This window comes from Otolemur garnettii, unplaced genomic scaffold (genome assembly GCF_000181295.1).
Source record: "Otolemur garnettii isolate 467f Iridium unplaced genomic scaffold, OtoGar3 scaffold00122, whole genome shotgun sequence".
In the NCBI taxonomy this organism is placed as follows: Eukaryota; Metazoa; Chordata; class Mammalia; order Primates; family Galagidae; genus Otolemur; species Otolemur garnettii.
The window spans coordinates 965838-979469 of NW_003852517.1; the positions used below are offsets into that span (position 1 = coordinate 965838).

Genomic DNA, 13632 nt, shown 5'->3' on the forward strand with positions numbered 1-13632 from the left:
GTGTGAATGTTAGTCTGTGTATTTCCTCTTCCTGCTGTCTCCCTAGCAATTCATTCATTCAGTTATTCACTCATTTATTCTACCATGGGTCAATGTCTTTTCTCCAGGCCATGTCCAACTGATGCCCAATACCTTCAGCTCACTGAGATGATGGAGCAGTGTCCTCTCTTATGATCAACAATTTAAGAAAATGATTCTTTCTACATGGCTTTCTACATGAAAGCTTCTCATCTGGTTTGTTGCTTTGTAGCTAACACAAAAGTGGGGGAAATAGAATTCATTGTGTTGCTAGGAGGATAGAATATACAGAAGGGTGAAATCAAATGAATAAGGTAAAACTCAAGCGACAAAGACCTATGTTTAGTAGCAAATATGCTTGATTTTGTCACATACAAAGAAACTGACGAAACCCCCCCCAAAAAAAAATCCCCAAAAGACAATGAGATGCTGTGCTGATGAAGGCATGGTGTCATTTCTTGTCAACGGAAACCGTAGACCCATTTTACTGACCCACATCTGGAGCACTGCATTGATTCTGCAGGACTCTCTCCACAATGATAAGTGACAACAAAGAGCAGTTAGAGGGGAGGCAGCCAGGGAATGGAGGATCTAGAAACCCTTTGCAACAGAAAGCACGGGATAGAAAGAGGCTGTAGCTGCCTGTGAATATCAGGAGGACCGCCTTGCTGGAAAAAGTATAGCCTAGCTTTACTCTTTCTGAGAGGATGGAACTAGAACTGTCCAATGCTGGAAGGCCTGTCTTGTAGGGCATTAAATTCCCTGTCTCTACAGTTTCAAGTTAAAGCTCAAGGGACACTTGAAAATGGTAAAGGAACCTTATAGACAGCCATTGCTAGGCATTGGAATATGCACTTTACGCACACACACACACACACACACACTTAATCCTCACAACAATCCTTAAGTCAAGCATTATATTAATAATTATTCCCATTTTAGAGATAAGGAAACTGAGGCTCAGAGAGTTTGTTTTCCTAAGTTACACAGCTAATTAGGGACAGAGCTGGGATTTGAGTCCAGGCATTAATTACCATTCTGTTTCTAAAAGGTAGTCAAGTTGATCTTTTCATATATGATTTTCATTTAGCCTGGACATACTTTAAGTTGCCTTTTATCTCTAGGTCTCTTCATAGAGATAATTCTTGTTTTATAAGTAATGGTTAAAATCCAACTATACTTTTTCTGTGCTTTAGATAACTTTTATAGATTTATTTGAATCCTGTGTATTTTAAGTACCATCTGGTAGTAGAACACAAATAACACAAAAATTAGGGCATACAAATAATTTCCTCTTTCTTGGCAGATTATTGCACATCTAAAAGGATAATAATATACCTCTCTTCTCTCTTCAATCACACAATAAAGCTTAAAGGTCTTCCTAAATGTCTGTGAGTTATTAAAGTTGCTTTGAATGATTCAGATGAAAGAATAGAAAAAAAGAACACTAGGATTTCGTGAGCATTTTCTGGATCCCAGGAACTATGTTTGGAGATAGATGTATATTATCTTACTCAATGAACTTAATAAGCTAATGAGCTCCATATTACTCCCATTATGTAGATAAGTAAACCAAGGCTTGAAGGAACTCCCCACCTGACACTGCATTAAGCTGCAGAGGCTATGTTTAAACCCAGAGGCATCTGGTGTCAAAATATGCTTTCCCAATTGTACTGTATACCTTCCCAGTCACAAATACCAGGAAACCTATTGTGGACTTGACCACGTTCAAAAGTACCAGATGTGTGATTTGTTGTCTTGTTAGCCCCTTAAGGAAATCTTTAGAGAAATAAAGGAGATACAGACCTTGACACAGAAGATATGAGATAGACAATCTTAAAGAGATGGAGAATGGTATATAGTCTGTCTGTACCCTAGGAGTGGCTGAGGCTTGATGAGAAGAAAAAGGGTCGGAAAGAGGAGGCTTTGACGGCTCCCCTAACAAGGGAACAAATCCTGGACTTCTACACAGTCAACTGCCCCTTCCCTTCTCCAGTCCTAGCAGAGTCCGCCCAGCAACACTTTCCTATTCCTCCCCATGCACCATGTGGTACTTTTCCATAAGTGTCTGCTGCTGTCTTTCTCTTTTTTGTTTTACAAGAGTCGTCCAGCTCACTCTACTACCTTAGCAAGTCACCTTCACGTGATGCTGAATGGCTTTATCATGTGGGAAAAATCCAAACTTTCTGTATTGATTATCTATTACTGAACAACAAATTACTTCAAATCTTAGAGGTTTGAAACAACACCGTGTTTATTATGTAGTTTCTGTGGTCAGGAATCTGGGATGACCTATCCAGCTGGTTCTAGACTGGGATTTCTCATGAAGTTGCAGACAAAGAATTGAGCAAGTCTGCAGTCTCTGGAGGCTTAACTGGGGCTAAAGGAACCATTGTCAAGGTCATTCACATGACTCCTCAGTTATTTACCAAGGAGACAAGGAGACTTTCCATAGACTACCCACAGTATGATTTTCTCCAGAGCAGGTAAGCAGGTAATGAGAGAGAAAGAGAAAGATTAAGATGAAGTTTTTAAAAAATAACCTAATCCTGAGTGTCACACTGTAACTTCTGTCATATATTATTGGTCACCCAGACCAACCATGACAAAAGTTTGAATGCCAGAAAGGAAGGATCAGTGGAGCCCTTTTGAGGCTGACTACCATAATTCCATCAATGGACTATCTAGTTCTCCAGGTCCTCTAGTTAAAATGCAAGAGTTTCCAGAGAGGATTAGCACATTAACAGACTATTAGCTAATTAATCAAATAGCTGCCATTATGAAAAGCGGAAAATACATGGGCATGCTGTATGTGGAAGGGAGATAGGAGGTACCAGAAAAAAATTCTCTGTGGGGTTTTAGAAGAGGGTCATGGGGGAAGAACCTACTATTTATGGGAAGAAGTGTTAGGGCGTATGATAGAGGCACCAAAAACCAAGTCCCTGTCTAAGGGGAAAGAATAGGGTGGGCTTGGAGAAGGGAGAGCCATTGCACTTATTGTCTTTGCAAACATCAGCTACTGAGACTTTAGTACTTTCACCCGTGATGTCTGTGCAGAAATAGAAGAAAAAAAAAAAAAAAACAGGTGCTATGCCTCACTGCTGGTTAATTAAATGTTGATTCCAAGGCAGCTGGTGGAGTATGTGCACTATATATTATCCTTAGTTTAGTTTTTCTCCGTTTTAAAAAAAATCACACAGTTTAATTAACCTTCTAGCCCTTGCTGGAGCTTTGAAAGAACTTAATTGGCCTGCAGGGATTGGAAGACACAACAGCCAGAAAAAGGCTACAGCTCTGTTGTTTTCACTCCAAGGACTTCCAAAATTAAAATTATTGTTTTATTTCATTCCTTGAAGCCCAGAGCTACAAATACATGTGAATTCATATTTGGAATTGTCAGAAGCATCCTTGAATGTACGTGAGGATAACATGAAGTTATTTAAGCAGTAGTTTTACATGAGTATTTAATAGTTGAATCTTTTATTCATCTGGAGCCGTTGGGTTTGCAATAAGAGTTGTAGTTTCCCAATTTTGGGCTTTCCAAAGATGGGACATATTTTGACTAGAATTTCATACATAAACTTTCACCATCCAGTGGGAAGTCTCTTGATAGCAGGACCCCTTAAGAGATTTCAAGAGGTTTTCAGTTTTATCAAACATAATACTGAGTATCACAGTCAATGCATATATTTCATTTTCCACATGAAGAAGCAATTCACAGGTATTTATTCAAAAGCAATGATATAAAAATATCAGAGCTGTAAGTTAACACTTGCTTGTCCTCTGATAGAGATGAAAATTCTCAGGACAAAGCCGTAAGGTAGGTAAGCTCGCCACAGGAGTGAGAGCAGCAGAGAAAAGCAGAGGGTCGAGGACCAGGACGCTAAAAGTCCGGAAGAAAAGAAGCTAGCAAAGGTGATTACAGAGAGGTAGGGGAATGCCCAAAAGAGATAGGTGAAGAAAACAGAGAGGCATTTCAAAAAAAGAGTGGTCAGGAAGGTCAGAGGTTACAGAACACTAGTTCCAGAGCCTGGAAAGGTAAACCCACTGGATGACCTGGAGAGAAAAAGAAAGTTTGTTTCACAAGAACTATCTAAGGAGTCACCGGGATTCCTATACACGGGAAAGAGAAGAATAATCTCTTATTGAAAAAAATCAGTTTATTTTTTGCAAATCTAAGGCAAGAACAAAACATATAGGGATGAAATCTAAGTCTTAGAGGACGTCAGAAAGGAAATTTTAGTCTTTCTTGTAGAGCATAGCTGCTCAAGTTAGCATACAATCATCTTAGCCCAATAGGGCTGCTTTTTAAAAAGCTGTAAAAATATCAATGCAAGAAATGATGAAGAAAAGAAAATTAGATGTAATAAAAGTAAGAGATGGGGTGACAGATTGTATGTGCCTCCCTTTCATTTCTTGTCAAAAGTTTACCATGGGTCTTTTACTTAGTGGTCAGTTATCTATTGCTGGGTAAAAAAAATAAAACATCAGAAATTAGTGCCTTAAAACTATACTATACTTAATACTAAACTTAATACTATACTTAAAACTATAACTCTGTATTTGCTCACAATTCTGTAGGTTGGAAATCTGAGCTGAAGTGAACTGAGAATTTCTTTTACTCCACTAGTGTTGTCTGGGCTCATTGGCATATTTTCAGACAGTTCATTGTTCAGCTGGGGGCTGGCTGATTCTAGGTGATCTCAGTCATGCATCTGACGGTGGTTGATGTTGGTTCCTGGCTGGGCTTCCGTTTCCAAATGACTTCTCATCTGCCAGTGGAGTAGATCAGGCTTCTTTATGTGACAGTGAAAGTGTTCCAAGAAAGTCACAGCAGAAGCTGCGAAGCATTTTCAGGCTCAGCCTTGGAAGTCACACACAATCACTTCACCACATTCTATTGGTCCAAGCCAGTCACAAGGTCATCCCAGCTTCAAATGATGGTGAAATAGAATTTACCTAATGATGGGAGGAGGGCCAAGTCACATTGTACAGAGATAAGGTCACAGGGAGATGCAATGTATTGAAACCCATTATTGTAACAATCTACCATATACAACATGATACATGTTACACCAACCTGAAACATATAAAAGGATCAGGGTTTTCTAACGCTGTGCTAATTCATGTGTATCATTTGTGTTTCATCATATATAAGAATACATTCTAGAGTGGTATGTTGCTTCTACTCAATTAAGAAAAATATAATACAAAATGAAAGTATAGTGAAAAAATAATGAGCAGCACCTCCAACCTTGGCTTAGACCCGTATTCTTGATCCACAGCTACCATGTCTCTTCTTTCATGTAAGACTCTACCACTAACCAGCATTCTGAAATTTTTGTGTAGGAAACTTGGTTAAAAATAAATCTTTCAGTTTAACTTCTTTAGTCAGAGACTTTGATTTAAGGCTATAGGAGAGATTGTTCACTTTAGAAGATTATGGGGATGAACCTATAGATCTGAGGAGGATCTCCTGTAGTGGATTGAATAGCAGTTCTCAACCTGTGGGTCGCGACCCATAGGAACTGTGTGAAAGGCTCACGGCATTAGGAAGGTTGAGAACCACTGGGATAGAAGATCTTTTTCAATTTATCTTTCTCTCTTTTTTAAAAATTCCAAAGAATAAACATGTGAGTTTTGGTATGTGCGGTTTGCAATCAATTCAGAAGGATTTATTTGTAAATAATAACCTGGAGATGGAGTGTCCTGGATTAGAGGCATCATCATCTTCCTTACATGTGGCCCCAAAAGCTCAGGGTTCAGTCCTTGAGGAGCAATTTTATAATCACAAGATGAGGGGAACTTGAGCATAATAATGAGCACAATATAAAAGATTCAACAGATACAAGGGCAAAAAAGGAAAGGATCTGTCCTCCTATGAGCTAGAACATGATCTCCCTCGGTTCCATAGCTACCAGCAAGACAATTTCTTTAACCTCAATTTTATAAGCAAAAAAAAATGCCCTGTGAGTCAGAGAGGTTAGTAACTTATCTTTACATAGCTAGTAAGTGGTAGAGCTTTGATTTTGACTAAATTTCATTTGCCTGTCCAATTTCAATGTCCATGTGCTTTCTATTTCATCAGAGTAATAGATTCATACTCACAAATAGTAAAATCTCAGTAAGAAAGTCATGTTCTTCAGGTCATACAGGGATCTTTTATTCTTTTATCATAGTTTAATTTGTGTTCTATAAACTCTTGAGTCCATGATGGTTCAAAGTACAAAGGCTGTCAAGATATCCTAGATGCGACAGACACTTAAATTTTATCCTGACTCAGTGTTTTTCTTTTCCTGTTTTTATCAGTGTATAATCGGGCAGAATAACATGCAAAATGCTGATCAGTCCATCTGCTTGATGCTTAGCGGCTAGGTAGGGAAAAAGATAAAAATGATTGCTAAAACAAATTTGCATTTTGTTCAAGACTCTTCAGATGCCTGTGTTATCTCTCTTCACCACTTTTCTACATGCCCTTCCACTCTCCCCTGGTTTTGAAAAGAATCCTCCTCAAATGAAGATAGCACAACAACCTGGGGAATTCAATTCACATAAGCGTGAATATCTCAGAAATTTCTTTGCAAGGAAGAGAAAAGGTCATCTTAGAAATGCTTTAATTGATTTTGTTCATTATCATTAGCAATTGGGGAAATTAGGAAAGAATTATCTTTATCACTTTTGTGTCTCTGTTTAATGTTCATCCAGGCTTCCACTCAGACTTTTTGATTGGATCTTTGTTTCATTAAAGAAAAGGTACATAAACCTGGGCAGTGATATTTTTTCTATTTCATAAAATTACTTAGTTTAATTATAAACACATTTGTTTCTCATTATAAGTTATGCATCTTAGATATTCTACATTAAATCTTTGCACAGCTTCCATGTAATGTTAAGTCTTCCAATTTTACTATCTTGATGTTATTTCTCCTGTGAACCTGAAATAATGTTCACTGACTATGAACCATATTGAGAGAGAGAGGAAGTCTGCAATAATAATTAGGACTAGCGTTCTGTGGAGTGGTTACCATATGACTGGCTCTGGGATAAGGCTTTCTATACTTTAATTCATTAAGTCCTTTCCATACACCTATGGGGTAGATGCTATTAATTAATACCATTTGATAGATAAGGGTGCTAAGACATTGCCCAAAGTTAAATAGCTATTAATGATAGAATTTGGATAAGAAACTTATCCATCTGAAAATGCTCTACTCTTGTCTTACTTAGTCCATTTGGGCTGCCATAACAAAATATCATAGCCTGATGCTGGCTTCTGAATAACAGAAATGTATTTCTCACAGTCCTGGAGGCTGAAAAATCCAAAATCATGACACCGTTGGATTCCATAGCTGGTGAGAGCCCACTTCCCGGTTCATACACAGCCATCTTATCACTGTATCTCCATATGGTGAGTAAAACAGAGGATCTCTTTAGGGTCTTTTTCATAAAGGCACTATTCCCATCCATGAAGGTTCTGCCCTCATGACCTATTTGCCTCTCAAAGTCTATCAAGTACTATCACACTGGGGATAAGGTTTCAACATGTGAGTTTTGGAGGGACACAAACATTCAGTCTACAGTGTCTCTCAACTATTACACTTTCCTCCCTTTTGATTTTTTTAAATTAAACTTTTTATTTTGAAATAGTAGAGCTATCGACAATTGTTAAGAAATAATATAGAAGGACACTGTATACTTTTTACACAGTTTCCCCAATAATAATAGCTTTAAAATTATAGTACAGTATCACAACTAGGATATTGACATTGAGATATATATATATATATATATATATATATAATCAAGATACAAAACAGTTCCATCATAAGCATCCGTCCCGCCACCCTCCTATAGCCACACTCATTCCTAACCTCTCAACCACCAGCAACCACTAACCTGTTACACATTTACTAATTTTGTCATTTCAATAATATTATATAAAAATTTAATCATGCAGCACATAACCTTTGGGGAATGACTTTTTAAAACTGATCATAATTCTCTAAGGATTCATCCAAATTTTTGAGTGTGTTGATACTCCATTTATTAATTGTTGAGTATTATTCTGTGATATTGATGTATCACAGTTCATTTAATCATTCACTCATTGAAGGATATTTAGGGGTTTTTTTCCATCTTATGTCTATTAAAAATAAAGCTTCCATAAACGTTTAAGTAAAAGTTTTTGTGTGAACAAGTTTTTCTTTCTCTAAGATAAATGGCCAAGAGTGCAATTGTTGTATTGTTTGGTAATTGTATGTTTAGTTTTATAAGAAATTTCCCTCTGACTGGCCTTATCATTTTAAACTCCCACAAACAATGTATGAGTAGTCTAATTTCTCTGCATCCTTATTAGCATTTGTCCTATTTTTTATTTTATCAATTCTAATAGATATCTAATGACATCTCATTGAGATTTAAATTTGCATGTTTATAAAGATGCTGAACATCTTTTCTTGTGCTTTTTTGTCATCTTCAGTGAAATGTCTTTTAATGTCTTTGGCCCATTTTTTACATTAGATTGTTTGTTTTTACCGTTGAGTGCTGAGTATTCTTTATATTATATGTTCTACATCAGTGCTTTTCAACCTTTTTTATCTCACAGTACACTTGAACCTATAGTTAAACCTCCATGAAACACTTAAATTATGTTTATCAAAAACAACAGTAATAAAAAAGAATATATTTACTGTGCTTTTAGCTTCTTTTGAAAATAATTTAATTAATGATCTTTAAAAGTCTTCATGGCACACCAATTGAAAACTACTGTTTTAGATACCAGTCTTTTATTGGATATGTAATTTGCAAATATTTTCTCCCAATGTGTAACTTTTCAAAATTTTCTTTGTAAGTCTTTTGCAAAGCAAAAGTTTGTTGTTATAATTTTGATAAGGTCCAACTTATCAATTATTTGTGCTTTTGGTATAAAATCTAAGAACTCTAGACTAGGTCTAGATCTTAAAGATTTTTTCCTATTTTTTTCTAAAAGCTTTCGAGTTTTATATTTTACATTTAGATTCATGATTTATTCTTAGTAATTTTTAAATAAGGTGTAAGTTTTAGGGAAATGTGCTTTTTTTTTTAATAATTGCCTAAAGATGTGCAATTGCTATAGGAACATTTATCAAAAACTCTATTGAGTTGCTCTTTTACCTTTGTCAAAAATCATTTGGGTGGAAGGCTGGAGGTAACAATTAAAAGGAGAAGAAGGGAAAAGTGTCTGACTGTTTTGAGTGGGTATATGTGAGGACTTCATGTGGGCAAAGCCTAAGTGATCTACAAGATGACCAAAATGGTGATAGGAAGCCCCAGGCCTTCTACTCCACAGAGACACTGACTTAACGTCAGTATATGGACCTGATTGCCTTTGTGAGAAATCTAGGAATCATGTAATAGGTTAATAGATCCTGGGTGGGTACAAAGTGGAGAAGTGTTCCAAAATAGTTCAAAAATTATTGTGTTTACTCACCATAGCCCCCTCCCTGGTTCATACAACTGTGGCCTGATTAGGAGAAAACTCTCCACTCACAGATTCTCCCTTAGCAGGAAAAGGGAAGCTTGTAATGTTCATTCAATGTTCTGAGTTTTCAGGGAGCTGCCAGAAGTACTGGTTTCTAGTTCACCTGACACAGAGTACTAAGGAGAATGGGTACAGTTTAGATTCCTGTGGACTGCTAAAGGCAAAGTAAACAAAGCAACTTTTTTTCAGCATTGAAGAGACAACATTACTGTGAAAAAACATCAAGGATAGCAAAAGATTATGAAGTCCTTGAAAAGAAACAGTGGCAAACTTTTTACCTTGGAATATATGTGCACAAACCCAGAGAAGATACATCCCAAGAAAAGGTTTCAAAGGGCCTCAGAATCTCTAGCTTGACTGATTGGTACAGGCCTTTCCTAAATTACGTTAGTCAGTAATGACTAGGAGAGGTGGGTCTTTTCCAAATACTTAAATTTCAAGAGATTACAAGACATTTTAAAAAAAAAGGAAATATAGTCCCAATCAAAGAAGCAAACTAGGTCTTCAAAATCTGATCCTCCCAAAATGGAGATCTATGAATTATCTGACAAAGAATTCAAAATGACTGTTTTAAAAATGCTTAATGAGCAAGCAAAAAGAAGATAACACAGAAAGACTACTAATCCAATTCAGGAAGATGATCCATGAACAAAATGAGAATATCAACAAAGAGATACTAAAGTATAATAAGGAACCAAGTAGAAATTTTGGAACTGAAGAATACAATAATTGAATTGAAAAATTCACTAGAGGCATTTAAGAGAAGACTTGATCAAGCAGAAGAAAAAATCAGTAAAAGTCAGTAAACTTGAAGATGTCATTTGAAGTTGAGGTAGAGGAGAAAAAAGAAAAATAGAAGAAAAGTGAAAAAAACATGAGAAATTATGGAACACCATCAAACAGACCAATGAACAGTACAGCAATCATAGAAGGAGAAGAAAGAGGAAAGGAGCAGAGAGACTAACTGAAGAAATAAAATAATAGCCCCAAACTTAAGAAATTTGAGTGCAGGAAAGGAGCATACAAATTTAAGTACCTCAACAAATTTCAACTAGAATAAACTCAAAGACATCAATACCACAACACTTTACAACCAATTTGTCAATAGTCAGACAGAATCCGTATTATTTTTCAGTTAATTAAAAGCTAAAAGTGTATAGATTGTGGTATGCATCATGATGTTTTGGAATGGTGAAATCAAATTATTTAACATGCACATTACCTCACATTTTTGTGTATGTATGTAGTGAGAACATTTAAACTTTACTCTTACCAATTTTCTAGTATGTAATATATTATTAGCTATAAGTACCATGATGTACAATAGAACTCTTGACTTTATTCCTTCTTTCTAACTAAAATTTTGTGTTATTTGACCAACTGCTCTCCAATCCCAAGTTTCTGGTAACCACCACATTATTCACTGAGTTTGACATTATTAGATTTCATATATAAATGAGATCATTCAGTGTTTCTGTACCTAGAGTATTTCACTCCACATAATGTTCTCCAGGTTCATCCATGTTGTTGAAAATGACATTGCCTCTATTAAAACTTTTTAAATCAATACATAATATTTTACACATTTATGGGGTAAATGTGAATTTTTTTACATGCATAAAATGTGTAATATCAAGTCAAAGTATTTAAACTGTTCATCACTGTTTTGATCACTTTTATATGTTATAAGCAATTCAAATTCTCTCTTTTAACTACTTTGAAAATACAATTTATCGTTATTAACTATACCCATTTTACTCTGTCAAACAGTAGAGCTTATACCTTTTATCTAACTGTGTGCTTGTACCTGTTAACCTACCTTTCTTCATCCTATTTCCTACCCACCTACTCTTCCCAGCCACTCGTATCTGTCATTTTACTCTCTACTTTATGAGTTAAAGTTATTTATAAGTTTACATAGAAACTGAAATTTTGTTTTGCCAACTTTCTTCTGTTGGCAATTTTTAAACCCTTTTATCCAACCTATCCTTCCCCCAACTCAAACCATATTTTTCTGTTTCCCTGCCTGTTAGCTTCTTTGTCTCCCATTATCTCCCCTGAGACCTTTTAGCACTGCTGCAAACCAGGCTGGTAGACAAATTGCTGTGATTGGGAAAAAATGAATGATTTTAACAATGGATTTCTAGAGATAATGTGTCCATGATCCGTATCTTCCTAATAATATCTTAACAATGTGAGTCTATCTAAGCTTGAGCTTGCCATTCTTCCTCCCAGAAAAAGCTACCCTTCCTCTAGTGCTGAGAAAGTTTCACCTTTGTCTTGAATTGGATATAATTCTGTTTCAAGGGAGAATCTTGGCTAGACAATTTTTCAGCATACATTCTAGGTCTATAAGTCCATGACAGTATTGCTCATCAAACAGAAACATACTATGGTTTAAATTACAGTGGTTCTCAACCTTCCTAATGCCACGACCCTTTAATATGGTTCCTGTGCATCGCAACCCACAGGTTGAGAACCGCTGATTTAAAAGAATGTTTTCTTATAGTGACACTTAGTATGCCTTAGCAGCTTAGCTGTTCCAACAACCTCCTAATTACCAAGCAGTGATTATAAACTTCTTCATAAATAGAAGCACTGAATTTCTTTCCTCTCTCATTTTTCTTCCTTTTTGCCTCAACTAATATTGAGCAAGCACTAGATCCTAGAGTGATAGAAAAACACTGTGGGCAATAATATGGGGAAAACCACTTATTTATATAATCTTTAAAGATACACATTCTATAATAGAGATACTTATTCACAAAATAAGAGAATAGAAACCAAAACCTCAGTTGTAAATGTTATGAGTCTTTCTCCTAATACTAGAGAGAGCCATAGGACTATCACATGCTATTTAATCTACTAGATGCTTTGCTGTGTTCTCTCTCTTAATCTCCTCACAATAACCTGATAGGATAGGTCTTATTTTACCTATTTTTATAGCTAATGAACCTGAAGTAGTATGGCTATAATCACATAGCAAATAATTGGAAGAATTCGGGTATGAAACTAAATCTGTCTGATTCCAAATCTTGGGTCCTTTTCATTACAGTATGCCCTCTTAATAGTAAATTCAGAGAAGGGAAAAATACCCTCTTATTGGGCAATAACAGGAGTGTTCATGGAAGAGGTAACTTATAATTCAGGACCTGAATGATGGTCAGAGTTCTTGGTGAGTGGAAGGAGCTAAGGAGAGAGAGTAGAGGCCACAGGAGTGCAATGTAGGAACAAGAACAACAAAAGTACAGAATTCTGTATATAACACATAAATGTGTCTTCAAATTGCAGCATGAGATTGTTTTTACCATTATAACATTTCTACGGGACTTAGTGGGACATCAAAAGGAAAGGTGATGTGGGACTAAAACATATAGTACTGTGAATGACAGGCTGAGAAGTTTATACTTCATCTAAAGTCAACCTTCAGTGAAAGTTTTGATAGATTAAGTTAACATTAATACACTGAGTGAATGAGTGAATGGTGATTTCTGGGATACCATCCCCCTGTGTAGTTTCTCTCCCACAATGACCCTGGGTTTGGCCATGTGACTTGTGCAACTGGTCAATGGAACATCAGCAGATATGATGCAAGCAAAGGCTTAATAAGGGCTGCTGCCTCCATGTAGGAAACATGGAAAGGCCATGTGAAAGAGGGTACTGCAGGGTACTTCAGTTGACAAATGTAGTTAGCTAAGTCATTTTGGACCATCTACCCTAGTCAAGCCTCTTGTGTGATCCTCAGCAAGATCAGCTGAGGGATTGGTCAGTCTGGCCAAATTGTAGAATCATAAAGTTGTTGTCATTTTAAGTTACCAAGTTTTAGAGTTGTTTGTTAAACATCAATGGATAACTAATTCACTAGTATGAAAACTCACTGAGGACAGGGGTTATCTCTGTATGCGTCAATGAGTACTCAGCTGCTGAATACATCACTTTGCAGCAATGAGGCAGAGCTAGTCACCTGGCAAAGGCAAGCACATTTACACAGAGTCAGGGACTGTTTATGAGGGAGAAACACAAACGGGTCTCCTGGAAAGCCCTTGAATTATAATGATGGGTCACTGAGAGAAAATTCATAATGCTCCAAATAA

The 13632-nt window shown here is 36.3% G+C and overlaps 1 non-coding gene across 1 annotated transcript; it reads left to right on the top strand.

The window, feature by feature from the left end:
• Positions 1 to 4035: 4035 nt before the first annotated feature.
• Positions 4036 to 4115, top strand: LOC111727767. The gene has a single exon (XR_002775236.1). It is a non-coding gene; the product is annotated as a small nucleolar RNA SNORD22 (small nucleolar RNA).
• The last annotated feature ends 9517 nt before the right edge of the window (positions 4116 to 13632 follow it).